The sequence below is a fragment of the Nelusetta ayraudi genome, unplaced genomic scaffold, assembly GCF_046127955.1.
Source record: "Nelusetta ayraudi isolate G7.1 ecotype Tasmania unplaced genomic scaffold, CSIRO-AGI_Nayr_v1 ptg000071l, whole genome shotgun sequence".
Classification (NCBI taxonomy): Eukaryota; Metazoa; Chordata; class Actinopteri; order Tetraodontiformes; family Monacanthidae; genus Nelusetta; species Nelusetta ayraudi.
Genome location: NW_027466121.1, coordinates 331,489 through 347,111, shown reverse-complemented (window position 1 = coordinate 347,111; position 15,623 = coordinate 331,489).

The window sequence follows — 15,623 nt, the reverse complement described above, 5'->3', positions numbered from 1 at the left end:
CTGAGCGGCGGCGCATCGCATCCGCACACTCGGCCATGATGAAGCCAATCAGAGAGCAGCAGAGGGGAGAGACACTCACAGCGCACACCGACAGAGGACAGAACTGAAGGTCTTGAGATTTTCCTCCTCTTCCTCCTCCTTCTTCTTCTTCTTCTTCTTCTGCTGCTCCTTCCTTCCACTTCCTTCCTTTCTTCCTTCCTTCCTTCCCCTCCCGCCGTCTCCTTCCACCTTCTCCCCCCCCCGGTTTCTCCTCACCCACAGCAAGATGCTGCCCGGACCGGCGCGCGTTGCCACGGTAACCGTGACAGAGAGAGAGAGAGAGAGAGAGAGAGAGAGAGAGAGAGAGACTGGTGGCGGGTCGGGGGAGGGATGGTAGAGGGGGGGTGGAGGTTCTCACGTGACCGGATCTCCCCGGCAGCCCATTGGTTTGACGCACCAAAACACGGAGGAAGAGGTGCGGGGGGGGGTGAAGTGATGATGTCACACACGCCCACCAGCGAGGGATCCTCGCTCGGGACGCTGCTCACAGACACAATGGCTGTCTTGTTTTTTGTTTTTTTTCCTCTTCTGTTTGTTTTTTTGTTTCCTTCTTTTTTTCAAGGCGGGGCCGCGTTGACCTGCAGCTACAGGACACCAGAGGTTTGATTCCACTTGACTGACTGACTCAGAGGACGTCTGACTCACCCCAGCCTCCCCGCCCCCGACACACACACACACACACACACACACACAACAGAACCGGACTGTCATTTGCCAGAGGGCCGCTTCTCCGGCATGTGTGTGTGTGTGTGTGTGTGTGTGTGTGTGGATATATGTGCGCTCGCCCATACGCAGCAACTTGACCTGCCAGCTGAGCACACTTAAAACTCCCCACCCACCCCCGCCGGCCGTTATTTATAACGCAGGAGAAAAGCGGACAAAGGGCCCCATTCACGGCGACGGCGGCGCGGAAATCACAGACACTTTTTTGGAATATTTTGACGGCAGACGGTGTCGCAGCGGCGCAGAGAAACAAATCCGCCCAAGTCGCTCCTCTAAACAATGAGGAATTGCGTCTGCGAGGAAAGACAGACTCCTGCTGGAACGCGCAGTTCCGTTTGTGATGTCACAAAGGTCACCGGGTGGGGAATACGTAACAGTGAGCAGCATGTTTGGCAAGAGTTGCACAGATTGAAACCTGAGGAGAAGACTTGGCTTCAGAACCCCCCCCCTCCCCTGGCTCGGAGATAGTTTTGCATCCTGTTTGAGGGAAACTGGGTCTCGGTCATCTTCACACTCATCCCCGCTGGCGAGTAATCGTGCGCAAGGCGCTCCTGGACCAGACTGTTGTGCAACGGTCTGGAAAGCATCCAGCGCGGACAAAAAAGAACCACGAGAAGTCTTTGTTCTGAGAAAATGAAACGGCTGCATTTCTTTTTCTGAGCAACTGCAAGAAACGTCCCTCATCCTGAATGGATGCAGAGGAGTTTCACTCTCCCGCCTGGTTCTGTCAGGTCACGAGAGGCTGCAAAGCTTCCCAACCAAGAAAAAATGTATTTAGAGTTTAGGAAAAAATTGTTTCCACGTGACTGTTTTGAACTGTTTCTGTAGTAGATCCTTGATTCTGCACCTGTCTTTCCCATTTTCTCGATTCTACTCTACTCTACTCCATGGCCTTATGGAATGGGAGGTAACCCTGCAGATAGACACTGGCAGGTGCTCAGTGGAAATCAAGCACCTGCCCTCTATGGGTGTGCCACTGGTCTCAGGGCAAACAGGAATTAAACACACTCCCTCCTCTGTTTGGCTTCTGCACACTGCACTTTGTATGTGAAACATTCTTTTGGCCGGGGGAAACATGAGCGCAACATTGCTCTCCTAAAACATTATACACAAAATAAGCATATCGACTGGGATACATTTCCACTTTGATTCTCAACTAGAAGAGACTTTTTTCAGTGTTTACACTTTTTTTTTTTTTTTTTTTCTACTACTCTGTTTACCTCAAACATCATTCCAAGCACCCGTCACAAACACCCGACAGAGGTAACCGGAGTTTGTGCATTATGCAGCCATTTTTCCCGGTCAGTCAGTCCAATAAATTATTAACAACACTTGCCTCACTGCCTCCAGAGCCCATCTGTTACTGTGCACACAGCGCACACTTAAAGGCAGTATTTACTTTCCCCTGAAGTCCAAATGCTCGCCCCCCCCTGGCCTCACGTAAATCACAGGCCATTCAAATGAGCTGCGGGGGGGGGGAGTAACAGTGAAGGTGCAGATATTATTAGTCTACACAAATTCTTTTCACTGTGTGCCCACACAGGGACGGTAAAGCAGCGTGAAAAAGACAGCCGGGCCCCTGAGCGCAGGCGGTGATAGACTGACCGACGGGATGGAGAGAGGTCTTTAAAAACTAGAAAAACCAACACGACCGCATACAGAGGAGAGTGTGCGCGTCTTGTTGAAACCCTAAACAGCGACTCTTGTCTACGTGTTTGTACCCGTACAGACCTGGCGGTCTGACCCCGGGAAAATGCAACGTGCGGATCGTCCCGTCCCAAGCTGGTGCGACATGAACCCGCTGCCCGACTCCATCAAGTGTCTCTCTTCCCTCCAGCGGGTCGTGAAAATGTGAAGGTGATGATGACCGAGGCGACGCCGGCAGAACATCTCATCATGTTTATGGCCGGTCATTAAGGGTGGCTGCCACGGCCCAGCGAGCAGCAGGCTGCTGCACACGAGGGCAGAGGAGCTACAGAGTCCTGCTACTCCTGTAGTGTCTGTGTGGAGACATTGAAGTGGCATTTGGACATGATTTCTTTTCGGTATTTAAGAATATATATTAATTTAGATTAAATGAAATGCTACGAATATTTTGGATAGATAGCTAGACAGCTAGCTAGCTAGCTAGATGGCTCGATAGATAGATAGAGGGCTAGCTAGATGGCTAGATAGCTCGATTGATAGCTCGATAGCTCGATAGATAGCTAGATAGCTCGATAGATAGCTTGATAGCTTGATAGCTCAATAGATAGCTCGATAGATAGCTTGATAGCTCGATAGCTCGATAGATAGATAGATAGATAGCTCGATAGATAGATAGATAGATAGATAGATAGATAGATAGATAGATACAGGAAGAAAATGCACACAGGAAGCATTGGGAAGGTTTCTTGCCACACTATGACCTTCTTGCCACAGAGGCTGCGGATCTAACAACCATCCACAGTAATGCGCCACTATTTAGCCAGCGAAATGAGAAAAGTTCATCCTGTACTTGCTTTCTTCCTCCATATCTTGCACCAATTCTGGAAATCTGCCCTTTGCGACGTCAGAGCGGGCTCCGATAATTCACCCACACCTCTCACGGGTTAGCGGCGACACCTGCAGTCAGGCACCAGGGAGTGCGACAAGGTCAAGTCTGTTGCAGAGCAAAGGGACCTCAAGAGACACTGAAGTCCATCCCCTAGAAAAGTGTGAAATTTAGTTCCGGCACGTAGAAAGTAGGAAAATGTATTCAGATTCGCCCACTCAGCTATTTATAGTCCGCAACATCAAGTCATGTGTGATTAAATCTGTCCTCAAACACAGAGCTATGAGGAAGGCTGCAGCAGGCATCTGAGGCAGGAATCAATAAACCGGAGTGGCTAATTCCATTGTTCAGTGTTTTCTTCCTGCTCGGTCATTAGCGTAAGAAACATCAGCGGATTAGACGGTGATATAAGGTGACTGTCTGGCACTGGACCAAGTGCATACTGGAACACACACGCACGCAAGCAAAACCGGATGAAAGTAATTGTTTCAATCCTCAGAGGCACACAATATAAACCCTTTCTCCCTGCAACCAACAACAACAAAAAAAAGTCACAATAACCCTCCGAGAATCACATCAGCATTTTAGGGAACGTGAATCCAGCCTGTGCTGTAACTCCAACATTTAATTTCCTCCCGGGCGAGGAGCGCTAACCCTGTGCAAACACCACGTAAATCAGCCCCAGTCGGCCGCCGCCCCTGGCCGCGATGGGCAGCGCCGCAGACGGGGGGGAGGAGACAGAGAGGTGTTTGTGTAGCCGGTGTGGCAGGAGGTCCGTCAGAGGGAATCAAAAGATGGCGAACAAAAGCTGGAGAGGGAAAACACAGCAGGCGGGCCGGTTTGGAGCAAAGAGGGAAGGAGGGAGCGGACAGACAGTCGCTTGCTTCGGATTTCAGGAGGATTTCTGGCTGTGTCTGTGGTCAGTCCGAGCCGGGGCTGCTAAATTTAACTGGATGAGTTTGGAACTCCGGGGCAGGACCGGCGCAGCGGTCACGGTGCCGCCACACCGGACAGGGTTCTCAGTTCCCAGTGAGTTCAGTTCTCACACGCTGCAGGCCGTGGACGGACGGCCGCACGCAAACCGAGCCGATTCCTTTCCGTGTAAAAGTATCAAAGGTCACGGTTGTGACCCCCTGACCCCTGACCCATGAACCCCCTGGTCTGAGCAAAAAATGCTGCAAACACCCGCGTTAGATTGTCCCTCGCTGGTTCCCAGGCTGAGACGGTGCATGCGCCCACGTGTAAAAATAGAACTTACCACAGCACACAATGTCTATTGTGCTTAGCAAGGACTCGCCGCACCGAAATTGGCAGTATCAGTTACTTCTTCAGGCAAATGCTCAAGGAGATAGTCGGGACTGTAGTTGCAAACGGTCACCCGTAACTAGGTTTTATTTTGAAAAGCCACCACTGGGAAACGCGATATGTAAATAAGATGAACGCTTTTCATAATATCGTCTCTGCACACAAAGCAAACCGCTGACATGCTAAATGATGCTGATACTTACAGACATGGAAACGTGATACGTGTGTTAGCATCACACAGACAGGTCATGCTAATATAAGGTTTGCAATGAACATTTCATCCGAGGCTGAGTTTGAGCCTAAGATGCCGTTTTACCAATGACATTTTACCTCGATCGGAGGTTTCGTTCCACAGTCTTGCACGTCCATCTTGAAAAGCTCCAAACCCAAAGCATTTTTAACTGCTGCTCATGCGGTTTTCTCATCGCGTTCTCTCGCCACTCCTGAACACGGCGCTGCTTCAAAGCTCTCAACGGGACAATTTGCATTTAGTGTCACTTCGTACACCCAGAGGCAAACTCAAGCAGTTATAACGAGGACAGGATTTCGAAAAAAAAAAAAAAAAAAGTTCTATCTGGTATGTCAGAAAAAAGTCCTCGTTTGATTTCTGATTCTTTCCAGTACGTTAAAGTGTGAACGAATGATCAAATTAGACGCAAAGAAAGGAACCAGTTCAGAGCACAACTGTCGGTTTCAGACATCACCGTGTCAGTAATCTCGCGCCCCGGTTGACTTTGAAAACAAAATGCCATGCGAAGGCAGATCTAAAGGCTTTAATCAGCCCGGCTGTGACTGGCAGGCTGCCACAGATCAATGTGCTGATCCTTAGGTTGCCTAGGGAAAATAAATAAATAAATAAAAAGCTTCAAACGTGACCAGTTACCACGGCAACAGTGATGTCTTCCCGCCATGGCTGCCACTGTACGGTCCACCTTCACTCTTTCACTCGAACTATTACCAAAAAAGCTGCAACATTAGCCGGAGGGGGTGTCACAATTTGAGGAGCCCCCCCCCTCATGCGCATTCAATCTGTCGTGCTGCGTTGCTCACGTATGAGACAAATCAGTTAATAGCGAGTACAGTTCCCCGCGTCAAGGCTGTTATCGAGAGGTAAACATTTGCAGAGTGGAAGTAAACAAATAAAAAAAAAAAAAAATGCTTTTACATACAGCAGAAACTTCAGCGCACCATGCCAAGCAAAACAGAGGCTCCGCTCGAGCTGTCACCTGTCATAACAAACACTGACTCCAGTTTGTACTTGTGACCAGAGCAGAATTTTAATTGTGCTCTGCTGCTCCCTGCCAAGGTGCCTGTCCTCCCTTTTTTTGTACCTTTTCGCGCGCTGCTAACTGACTTTGTCCAAGTGTCGTAGCTCTAGCCATCAACTGACCAGCGGGAAAAAACTAACCTTGCAATGGAGCCGGATTTCTTGGAATAAAACCAGCTTAAAACTAGATTTAAAAACTAGCTTAAAGTTTTGCACATCCATCTTGTCCGGCTCTCATGAAAAAAAGTTTCCAGCGATATTTTTAGCTGTGACAGAAGTAGGGAGCAAGCCTAGCTGGTGCTAAAGAGATTAGCATGGATGCTGCTGTGGTCGCACTTTCACTTAAAAAAAAAAAACAAAAAAAGAAGGACATTGAAGGATTTTTATTGTTGGGAAAATGTTTTGCTACTTTCCACCCACAACTATGTTTTAAACGCCACTGCACCGCTAATGTTGCCCTTTTACGCAAGTAGGACGCCCAAACCGACTTCCCAGTGAATCCAGCAGAACATCTGATTGGTGGGAATTGAATTTGAACAGATAGCAGTTTTATCTGGTCATCAACCTTTTTTTTATTTTCAGGTCAGGGGAAAACTGCTTCCCGCGGGCAGTGAACAGTGCAGCGCAGAGCTTCTTCATTACAGCTGAAGACAATAAGTGCGTCATGCTGCACTTTACATCATGACCTCAGCGTTCCAAACAAATTAGTGGTCCGCACGGAGAGGTCTGCAGAGGGATTTTTGACCAGCCTATCGCACGGGAAGATGTAAACACGGCCGGAGCGCTGCGTTCTTTCTCAGCGTTCAAGCCCCGAGCCACGCTTGAACGCAACTCGACCTTCATTAACCGTCTAAAAACAGGCCGTCTAGTTTTCTGGTTGATCGGCTCATCCGTCCGTACACTTAAGGCCACGCGTCGACTATGTAACCGGAGGACAGGCTGAGCTCACGGTTTCACCGTTGAACCGGACACAGAGCGGCCATGACAGTCAGCGTTCTGCAGCGCCTCTGCACAAAAAGCAGCCCAAGGACAGAAACTAAATAGTCGCTGCAGAGTCGTTTGGGCGCGTGAGCCCGTGAACGTGAACCCATGAGGCGCTTTGCGAGAGCTCACAGACATAAAACAGCAGAACGGAAAGCTGCGTGCAGGACAGCAGCTCTCGGGAGACGAACACGTCATTTTCCTTCGGCTCTTTTCTAATCCGTCAACTCCTAAATTAGCAAATCTCCCAGTGCTGTGAAGAAATCTGTGTTACATTCCTTAGTGGGAAATAGCGGGGTCTAAGCGCTATATAGATAAAGTGTTGATTGAGCGATTGTCAGCAAGTAATATTTATCTATTTCAGTAATTATGTGTTCCAGTGTGGGCTGCAGACAAATATGTAAAGTCATTGCCTGCAGATAGAAACCCAAGCTTAAGAGTTCAAAACTTCAACTTCAACGGTTTGTCAGATTGGTAAAACTAATGGACTGGTAGCAAATCGGTGTTTGACGCAGTCGCGGCTTCACCGTCGAACGAGTTCCTAGCGGGACTGTAACTGGAGACGACCACAGCAAAGACAGAGTGGCACGGATGAATAGGTGGAGCGCCTAGAGGAATATTCTGTCAATAGACAGCGTGGAGAGCCTGCAGGTGACGGCAGCGAAGGTTGTGTTTTCAATGTTGACAATGAAATAATAGAAATTGAAATAGGAGTTTAAGACTTTTACATGGTCTACACACAGGGCTTGAAACTGTGTGATCATGTGTTTGTTGATGAATACTGACAATATAAAATAAACAGTGGAGCAGAGGACTCACTCACTCACTCACTCACTCACTCACTCACTCACTCAGCCCCTCAGACCCCTGAACATCCGACTTCTCCTCTCTGTCCCCCACTGAGCGGCTTCCCAAATTCTCACACTGCGACTTATCAAAGCAGATCTCTGCCCTCCGTGTCGACGGAAAAGAGCAAACACTGCAACTATCGCTTGCAGCTGTTCAAATATTGTGACGCGGGATCTCTGGATGGCACAAAGAGCGCTTGTAATAAACCTCTGGGATACAGACGGAGCAGGGGAGCGGCGGCGGCGGGCGCGGCGGCGGCGGGCGCGGCGGCGGCGGGCGCGGCGGGGAGACCCGAGCGGCGGACCCGGAGACGTTGCCGCCCCGCGGTCGACGCGGGTCGCTTCAGCAAACGGGTCGATCAAGGAAACTGAACGTGGAACTGAAATGAGTGTCTTACCTCCCGAACGAAGCAAAAACTGCTCCCGTTCCCGTGTTTGCTGCACTCCAACCAGTGTGTGAAACACCCGTCAATATTCGGGGGGGGGGGGGGGGGAGAGGGGACACCGTCCTCTTGTTTGTGACTCTTAATACTAATCTATCTGAATTTCCTTAACACGCAACATGTATATTTTGAAAGACTGAACATTAGACAGGGCGGTCAAAGACTGCGTTCAAAGACTTCTTTTGTCTGGCTCCGCTACATTACAGCTCCGCACCTGGAATGGCGCCCTCTGGTCGGATTGAAACGGATTGAAACGGATTGAAACCCCCTTCGGGAGGTGATTTCAATCCGTTTTGCAAAAATGGGATTCCATGTGATTTGCGACTGTTCAGACACTCAACAGAGCCCTCCGGTTTCAATCTGGATGGGCTAAAAATGGGATTTTGGCTGGCAGTCTGAACGCAGCTTTAGAGACATTCTAGTGACCATCAGTGACATTAAATACAGAGAGAGTTTTCTACACCCCAATTTTCAAAACCACAGCATTTCGCACACCGGCTCCGACCTCTCTGGACGAGACGTCGAAGGGCTCCCGAGTTGCACTCGCACCTTTTTTCAAATGGAAAATCCTCCCTGTCAACAGCTACGCTTTAAGCAGCCCGGACGGGATTACGTGAGGCCGAAAGGCGGCAAAGATGACGACCAGATGAAAGAGACCCAGAGCGATTTGCGGCCTCTGGAATGAGGCTGTCCAACGAAATCAAGACTTTTGCGTTACCGAGACCGCGAGAACGCGGCGTATAAGCAGGGATTAGCCGGACCAGAACGATGACAGGGAGAGAGTGGAGTCGGCGGCGGTGATTCCTGCGTCCGCGGCCGGGGAGAGGCAACTGTCACAGAGACGCCGCTTGGTTTTCCAAACCACAACGAATCATCAGAGTGCTTCACAGCAGGGTCGCTCAGCGTCCGAGAGTGGGGCTGCGGAAGGACGGCTGAACTCGACGGTTTTCTTTTTTTGCATTAATTGCAAGTGAAATCATGCAATTCCAGAGGAGTTATCGCCGTAATGAATCTGCCATTCGACATGTGACTTTGCTTAACAGTATTCAACAGAAGACCGGCATCAAAGCATTTCAAAGTGCTTGATCTCGAATAGAAAATACACCAGACGCCGCCTCCATCCATTAGAGTAAGATAAAAGGCTCAAATAAAAAAAAAAAACCCAAGTTAAAATTAAAAACTAATTAAAATCACTGTAAAAAAAAAAAGAGCAAATACCTCAAAGAGCTAACAAACTACAACACAGTCAAAAGCATCAATATATGAGAGTTTAACAGAAGTAATTCCATGGAAATCGACAAAAATCTATCCATCCATCCATCCATCAATCTGTCTATCTGTTTTTATGTCATCCGTCGTTCTAGTCATCCATCTGCCAGGGGTTGGAGAACGTCTTACTTCTAATCCACATCAAGACTCGTAGTTGAATTTCTGCAGTTCAAAACAGAACGTCTGGCAGTTGGTCTGCAACACGAATAAATACATACCCCCGCTCACATTAATAGATCCCATTAACCCGATTCCCTTTGTAATAATTAATCCATTCCGACAGCACACGACGAGCAACTCATCGGGCCGATCGGAAACACGTGTGGGTTACAGTGGAGGAGCATCAAGTCAGAGTTCGTTAATCCCGCACATGAGGCATGAGCTCACTGAGCGCGTCGCGTCTGATGTTTGTCATGTCCGCCGCTCCTCTCTGATGAGGCCCTACAGACTCGGCTCCTCGTGAAGTAACGAGACATGAAGCCGGGCTTTGATCTCGGCGGCCCGGCGGCTCTCTGCGGGGCTGCGGTTCGTCTGGACGCAGGAAATCTTGTAAATAGCCCCAAAAACTAGCGTGCTTTCCTAATGAGAGAAGAGGTTTCAGCAGGTGGGTGGAAGGCGGCCTGGGGGGGGGGGGGGGGGGGGGGGGGGCTTTGTTGCTCATGTCCACTGCACATCCATCCATCCATCCATCCATCCATCCATCCCTTACAACCGATTTTCTCAAGCAGCCAGGGTTGCAAGAGCCTGTCCCAGCTGTACTGGGGTGGAGGCGGGGTTACACCCTGAAGAATCTGCCAGTTTATCAAAGGGCCAGTCCATAGTTCAGGGTGATTCATACCAATGATATGCATTGCCAGGAGCTATCTGCACTATGTCCATTATTGCAGATAAATACATTCAGATGCAAGTTCTGCTCCTTTATGTGCAAGGGGAGCTCACTTCGAAGTCGCCCTGAAAGCACTCAAGGTTTTCTGGAGAGTTTTGCAAAAAAAAATTAAAATGTTCTGAGCTGATTTTTTTGGACAAAAAAAATTCATTCAATGGATAAAAGTCTCCATACACATATCCGTCCATGCATCTCATCATCTCATCCATCGTCTTTCTGTTCAATAGGTTCTGTGAGTCTCGTGTAGAAAGAACTCAGTAGCAGCCTGTTGGAGATCAAGCTATAGGCAAAAAAAAAAAAAAAAACTTTCTTTTTATCTAAGAGAAAAGAGAGTTTGTTTTTTTGATCTATATAAACCTGAGCAGACGTCTGACCACACCGCTGTAACCCGTCCACGTCCATCTCCACTCTGGCGATAAGCAGCTCAACCAATCAAAGAAAGCCCATTGTGCGAGGACGCAGTGGGATTATTATTATTTCTTTGCACGGCCTGGACGGCACTGCAACGTCCCGGTGCCCAGCTGGACCCTCAGCTCTCTCTCCGGTAAACGACTTTGGCCAAATTATTCCAAACTGGGACTTCTTCATCACCGCGAGGAACACCCGACAGCTCCTCTCACCGCTTGCAAGTCGGTTACCAGGTGACACGCCTGTTTGTTTCCAACTGTTATGAAGCAGTCCAAGTGGAGAGCAATGTGCTTTCTTTTCTGCTTTTTTTTTCTACAATGAAGAATGTCAAAAGAAAAAAGTCCAAGTAGGATTTGAAATGAATGATCTCATTTCTAACATTCCATTGCTGCTTTCCCACAATAAATTCCACATTAACTATAAAAGAGCCATTTATGGAAGTTGGGAAAAACTGCAGCACAACCTGGTGACGTGAAGAGTTGGCGGCCATTCTTTTCACCTTTCCCCAAGAGAACATTACACAAGTATCAAATCAAAAAAAATAATTAAAAGCTTCTCCAAACTGGAAATCCCCTCATTTTCTCATTTGTCCCATTTGACTCTCGCTGATATGTTGAAAAAAAACAAAAAAAAACAAGGCCCAAATAACGTTGGCAGCGCTGTTTTAAAAACCGCTGACTTAACTGCTCCGTGACCTTGCAATCATTTTTTTTTCATCCTCGGTGGAAGTTGTGTTTCGCAACTTGGTGACTCGGGCTGTTTTTCCAGAGGGACGCGCTGCCTGTCTGAAAGTCGATCCTGCTGGGACTGAGAGGAGGATCCAGGGGGGGAGACAACTGCACTGAGTACTTAAGTCCACCTCGGACGACCTCCTGGTGCGTGTGTGTATGTGTGTGTATGTGTGTGTGGTGTGAGGACATTGGGTCGTGTTTCCGTTTGTACGCTGCTGCTATTTATGCACTACCTGACCCCATCAGTGACCTCCTGCCACCCGTCCCCGGTGTGTGTGTCCATGCTGAGGAGTGAAACACGGCCCCTCTCGCTCTTCACAGTTCGTTCGGAAGAAGCTTACTGACCGACTGCTCGGCATCAAGCGCCAAACTTGGCTTCAAGGTCTGCGACATTGAAATTTCCCAGACGGAGGAACAAAGGTTTGAAATTTTGCCACTGGTTCGGGTCTCGGCCGTCTCCTGGAAGTCTGAAGATGTGAAATGTTCCGTCAAAATCCCCTTTAGCTGCCATGAAATGGCAGAAAAAGCATTAGATGTTAAAATGTGTTCAACGATGTTAAAAAGATATGTTTGTAACGTTAAACAAAAATATTTTTTAAAATGTTGCATAATGTTTCTTGAACGTCTTATCTATCTTTTTATTTTTTAACTTTTTACTTTATTTTCTTCAACATGTTCAAAATAAAGTGATCAATCTGAACTAAATACGCAAGATGAACAGTTAGCACGCGAGAGCAGCCTGGCAAATAGCATTTTAGCTCAGACTTAACACTGGGCATGACAAGCACAGTTTTTCCTCCATGTCCACAGATGCAGATACTTAATGGGACACACTGGCGTGAACCCGTCTGGTGCGACTGCCGCTGCGCTTCAGCACCGTCAGCCTGCAGGGCCCCCCCCCCCCCCCCCCAAACCCCTCTGTCTCCCCCGGTGGAGCAATTACATGCGTCCTGCGGTTTAAAAGGGTCACGATGACAGTTGATTGGCTGAGGTGAGTTTGCGGAGGTCACTTCAGTTCAAGCGGCCGAGCTCCTGTTACGGTAAAAACGAGAGTGAAGGGATGATAAAAAAAAAAAAAAAAGGAGGGGGGGAAAAAAACCCCACTGAGTCAGGAACCGAGAGCTGCCAGGAGTCTTGAATCGATAACGAACCACGGTTGGAGGGAAAGAGAGAAAAAGGAGCAGCCGGTTCAGGACGGTTAAGTGTCCCATCTTGGCTCGCCATCAGTGAGGAGCTCCGTCGCAGACGAGCGCAGCGCTTCTGGAAATCTCAGAGGAAATGATTTCCTCGTGGCCGGCCGGCCGGATCTCTCAATCTGCCCGACGTCTGGACGATATGCTGCGTAGCCACTAGAAAAGCTTCTGAATGAATGACCGGACAACCACTAAAAAAAAAAAAGTGTTTTTCAGTATGTTTTTTGTTTTGACGCGACAATAAATAAAGCGTGTTGATTATTTATTCATTTGTCTTCATTTGAGCAAATTTATCCTGCGGCTGCTGCTCGTCAGTTAATTCAAGTACAGCTGTAAATGAATGTGTGAATGTGTGAGCGATGTTAGACAGTTAGACAATACATCATCGGCCTTTCATGATCTCACTGATATGTGGCTGCGTCATAAATCCATTAGCGAGAATAGTGGTTGTTGTTTAGCGTTGCTTTGAAGCAGCTGCTGCCGGACAGATGTGTATGAGGCCAATAGGGGGGGAATAAATTCAGAGTATAGGCTACACCAGTGGCGTCACGATGCAGATGAATTTGCACCCCCCCCCCGCCGAGGCTGCTGAGTGAGGAGGACGCGTGGGCCGAACACCAAACATCTGACAGGGGCAGAATCAATCAGGGCCGCGACTCTCCCGAGTCATTGCGACAGACGTGTCTTTGTCTCCGGCACCGCAGGCCCACAGAGGAATATTCTGCACTCGTTTTTTGTTTTTTTTCCCTTTCTTTTTCCTCTTTGTGTCTTTGTCGACCATGTTTACCGCGGCGTCGCCGTCGGTGGCTCAGACTCGCCGGCCGCGGCTCGTGACTCCTCGCTCGTTTGAAGCGCCGACTCGGACGCGTGCTGAGTCGATTCAGGGCGGTTCGTGTGTTCATATGGTTTGTTTTTTCATCTCAACACAAAAAGCGTCGGTCACATGGCGGCCATATGGGGTTTTTTCTTTCTGTGCAATCCCTCAGGAACGCGGCGCTTTCCTGATCAGCGGCATTAACTCATTGTGGAGGATTGGGGTTTTTATTTTGAAGAATTTCTACCGACTAACTTCTAACTTCCAAAAGTTCCACTGTGCAAAACTCGGCTTGAGTTATGATTTTCATATTGGTAGAAGCTTAATATAATGCCCATAAATACATGAATAAAAGTGTATAATCGCAGTACAATAAAAGTCATTTGGTCTCATATATAGAATATGAAGAATAAAGAATATACATAGCGCAATAAGGGTCGTGCTTCTTGTTAGCTGCCACCATTTTTTTTTGAGGTAGGCCTCCTAAAAGTTGCCTCCTTAAATTCCGGGCTTCCATAAAAATTTGACACACTGGACGTCGAATGCCAGCACGTTGTCCCAAATATCAAACAAATAATTTCACCTGGAGCGGTTCTGAAGCCCCATGAAGTACTTAAAGGTTCTGCATTAAAGAAGTGAAGGATGGACAAGTCTTTATTTTTTTTGGTGGGAGGGGTTCACCGACTACAGAAAGTCTCATAAGAAAACAGCGGGCAAAGTGACTTTCACACCATACAGGATCTTTAACTCGACTCCCCGTGGAGTCAGACGGAGGGAGGGGCAAGGGGGGTGGGGGGGCGTTAAAACAACAAGCTCGGCTGGCACGACAGTGCCGAGGTCCGGCGGCGCCCTCGGCCGCGGTTCGGACGGAGGTTTTTTCAGAAGCCAAACAATCCTTTTGAATAACGGCTCCCAACCAATCATGGTGTTTACCGTCTCGTTCTGTCGAAACCTCTCACATTCACCGACGTAAACAGCGGGCGGGCGACGCAGAACCGAGGGGAGCTTTGTGCTCTCGCCGGCCGAATCGGTTTACTCGACTGAGGTCCGTCTCCACCGCAGGCTCTGGCCGCTGACAGCCCGACACAAAAAAAACAAAACACTTCTTGGTTTTTTTTTGTTTGTTTTTTTTTTTTCCTCCGGTGTGAGAAACAGATATTGGAAAGAAGCGCAGCGCAACGCGGGGAGAAGCTCTTGAAATAAGAGCCGCTACTGCGGCGGAGCGACGCAAGGCCCGAGGCACTTTTTTCGCTGAGTGGGTGAATCCTTGTTTCTGCCGCCCCCGGCCCCCCAGTTAAACAGTACGAGGTGCTGATTCAGTTCTGGTGCAGCAGCATGGCGATCAGATGTGCACCATCGGATGACGGGACGTGTTTTGCATTCCGAATCGCAAATTTCTGCACACCTTCCAAAAAAAAAAAGCATTAAGAATTCAGCCAAATATTTTTTTCAATCGCTCGAGTGCAAAAGTCAATGAGATCAAATGCATGTCGGTTCAAGCTGCGTGTTGTACAGCGATTACAAATCAACAATTAACTCAGACACACAAACAAACCCCTGTTGTGGCTGTCTGCTTTTCAGCCATATACTTGAGAAGTTTATCTGCTGATCATCACAAATGGAGGCCGGGTATTATTGAGGCCGAGAGAATGCATTTTTTTTTTTATGCTTTCCCCGCCGCCGCGTTCCGCAGAAGCCTCCTCCTCCCCCGCCCCCGCCCCCCGTGTGCAAAAAGTGCAGACTAACGGCCAACTGGCTGCCAAGAGCGCCGCTGCCGTTTGCTGATCAGAGTGAATCGGTGTTCCTGCAGGAAGAGCAGCGCAGAGACCCCGACCCGACTCTGCCAGCATCAGGGGTTCGACTCGGTAGATGTGAGAGCATCGGGTGGCTTTGCAGCAACAACAGGGGGCAGTACAGACCCGGCAACCTCATGCCAAACCTCGAGTTCAGTAATGTTTATAAAACCATAGGCTGTGCTAACCACAGTGCCACCGTATACCACATACATTGCGTTAGCACAGTTTTACCTGTGGCTGAGTGCGCTGAATGAGGCGATAACCCTGCGTTCCAAAAAAAGTGCAGACCAAGGACACAAGAATGAATGAAGTCCGGGGCAGCGCTTCAAGTGTGCTCTGTAAATATTTTGACTCTCAACACGTGATGACATCATCCAATGTGTTTAA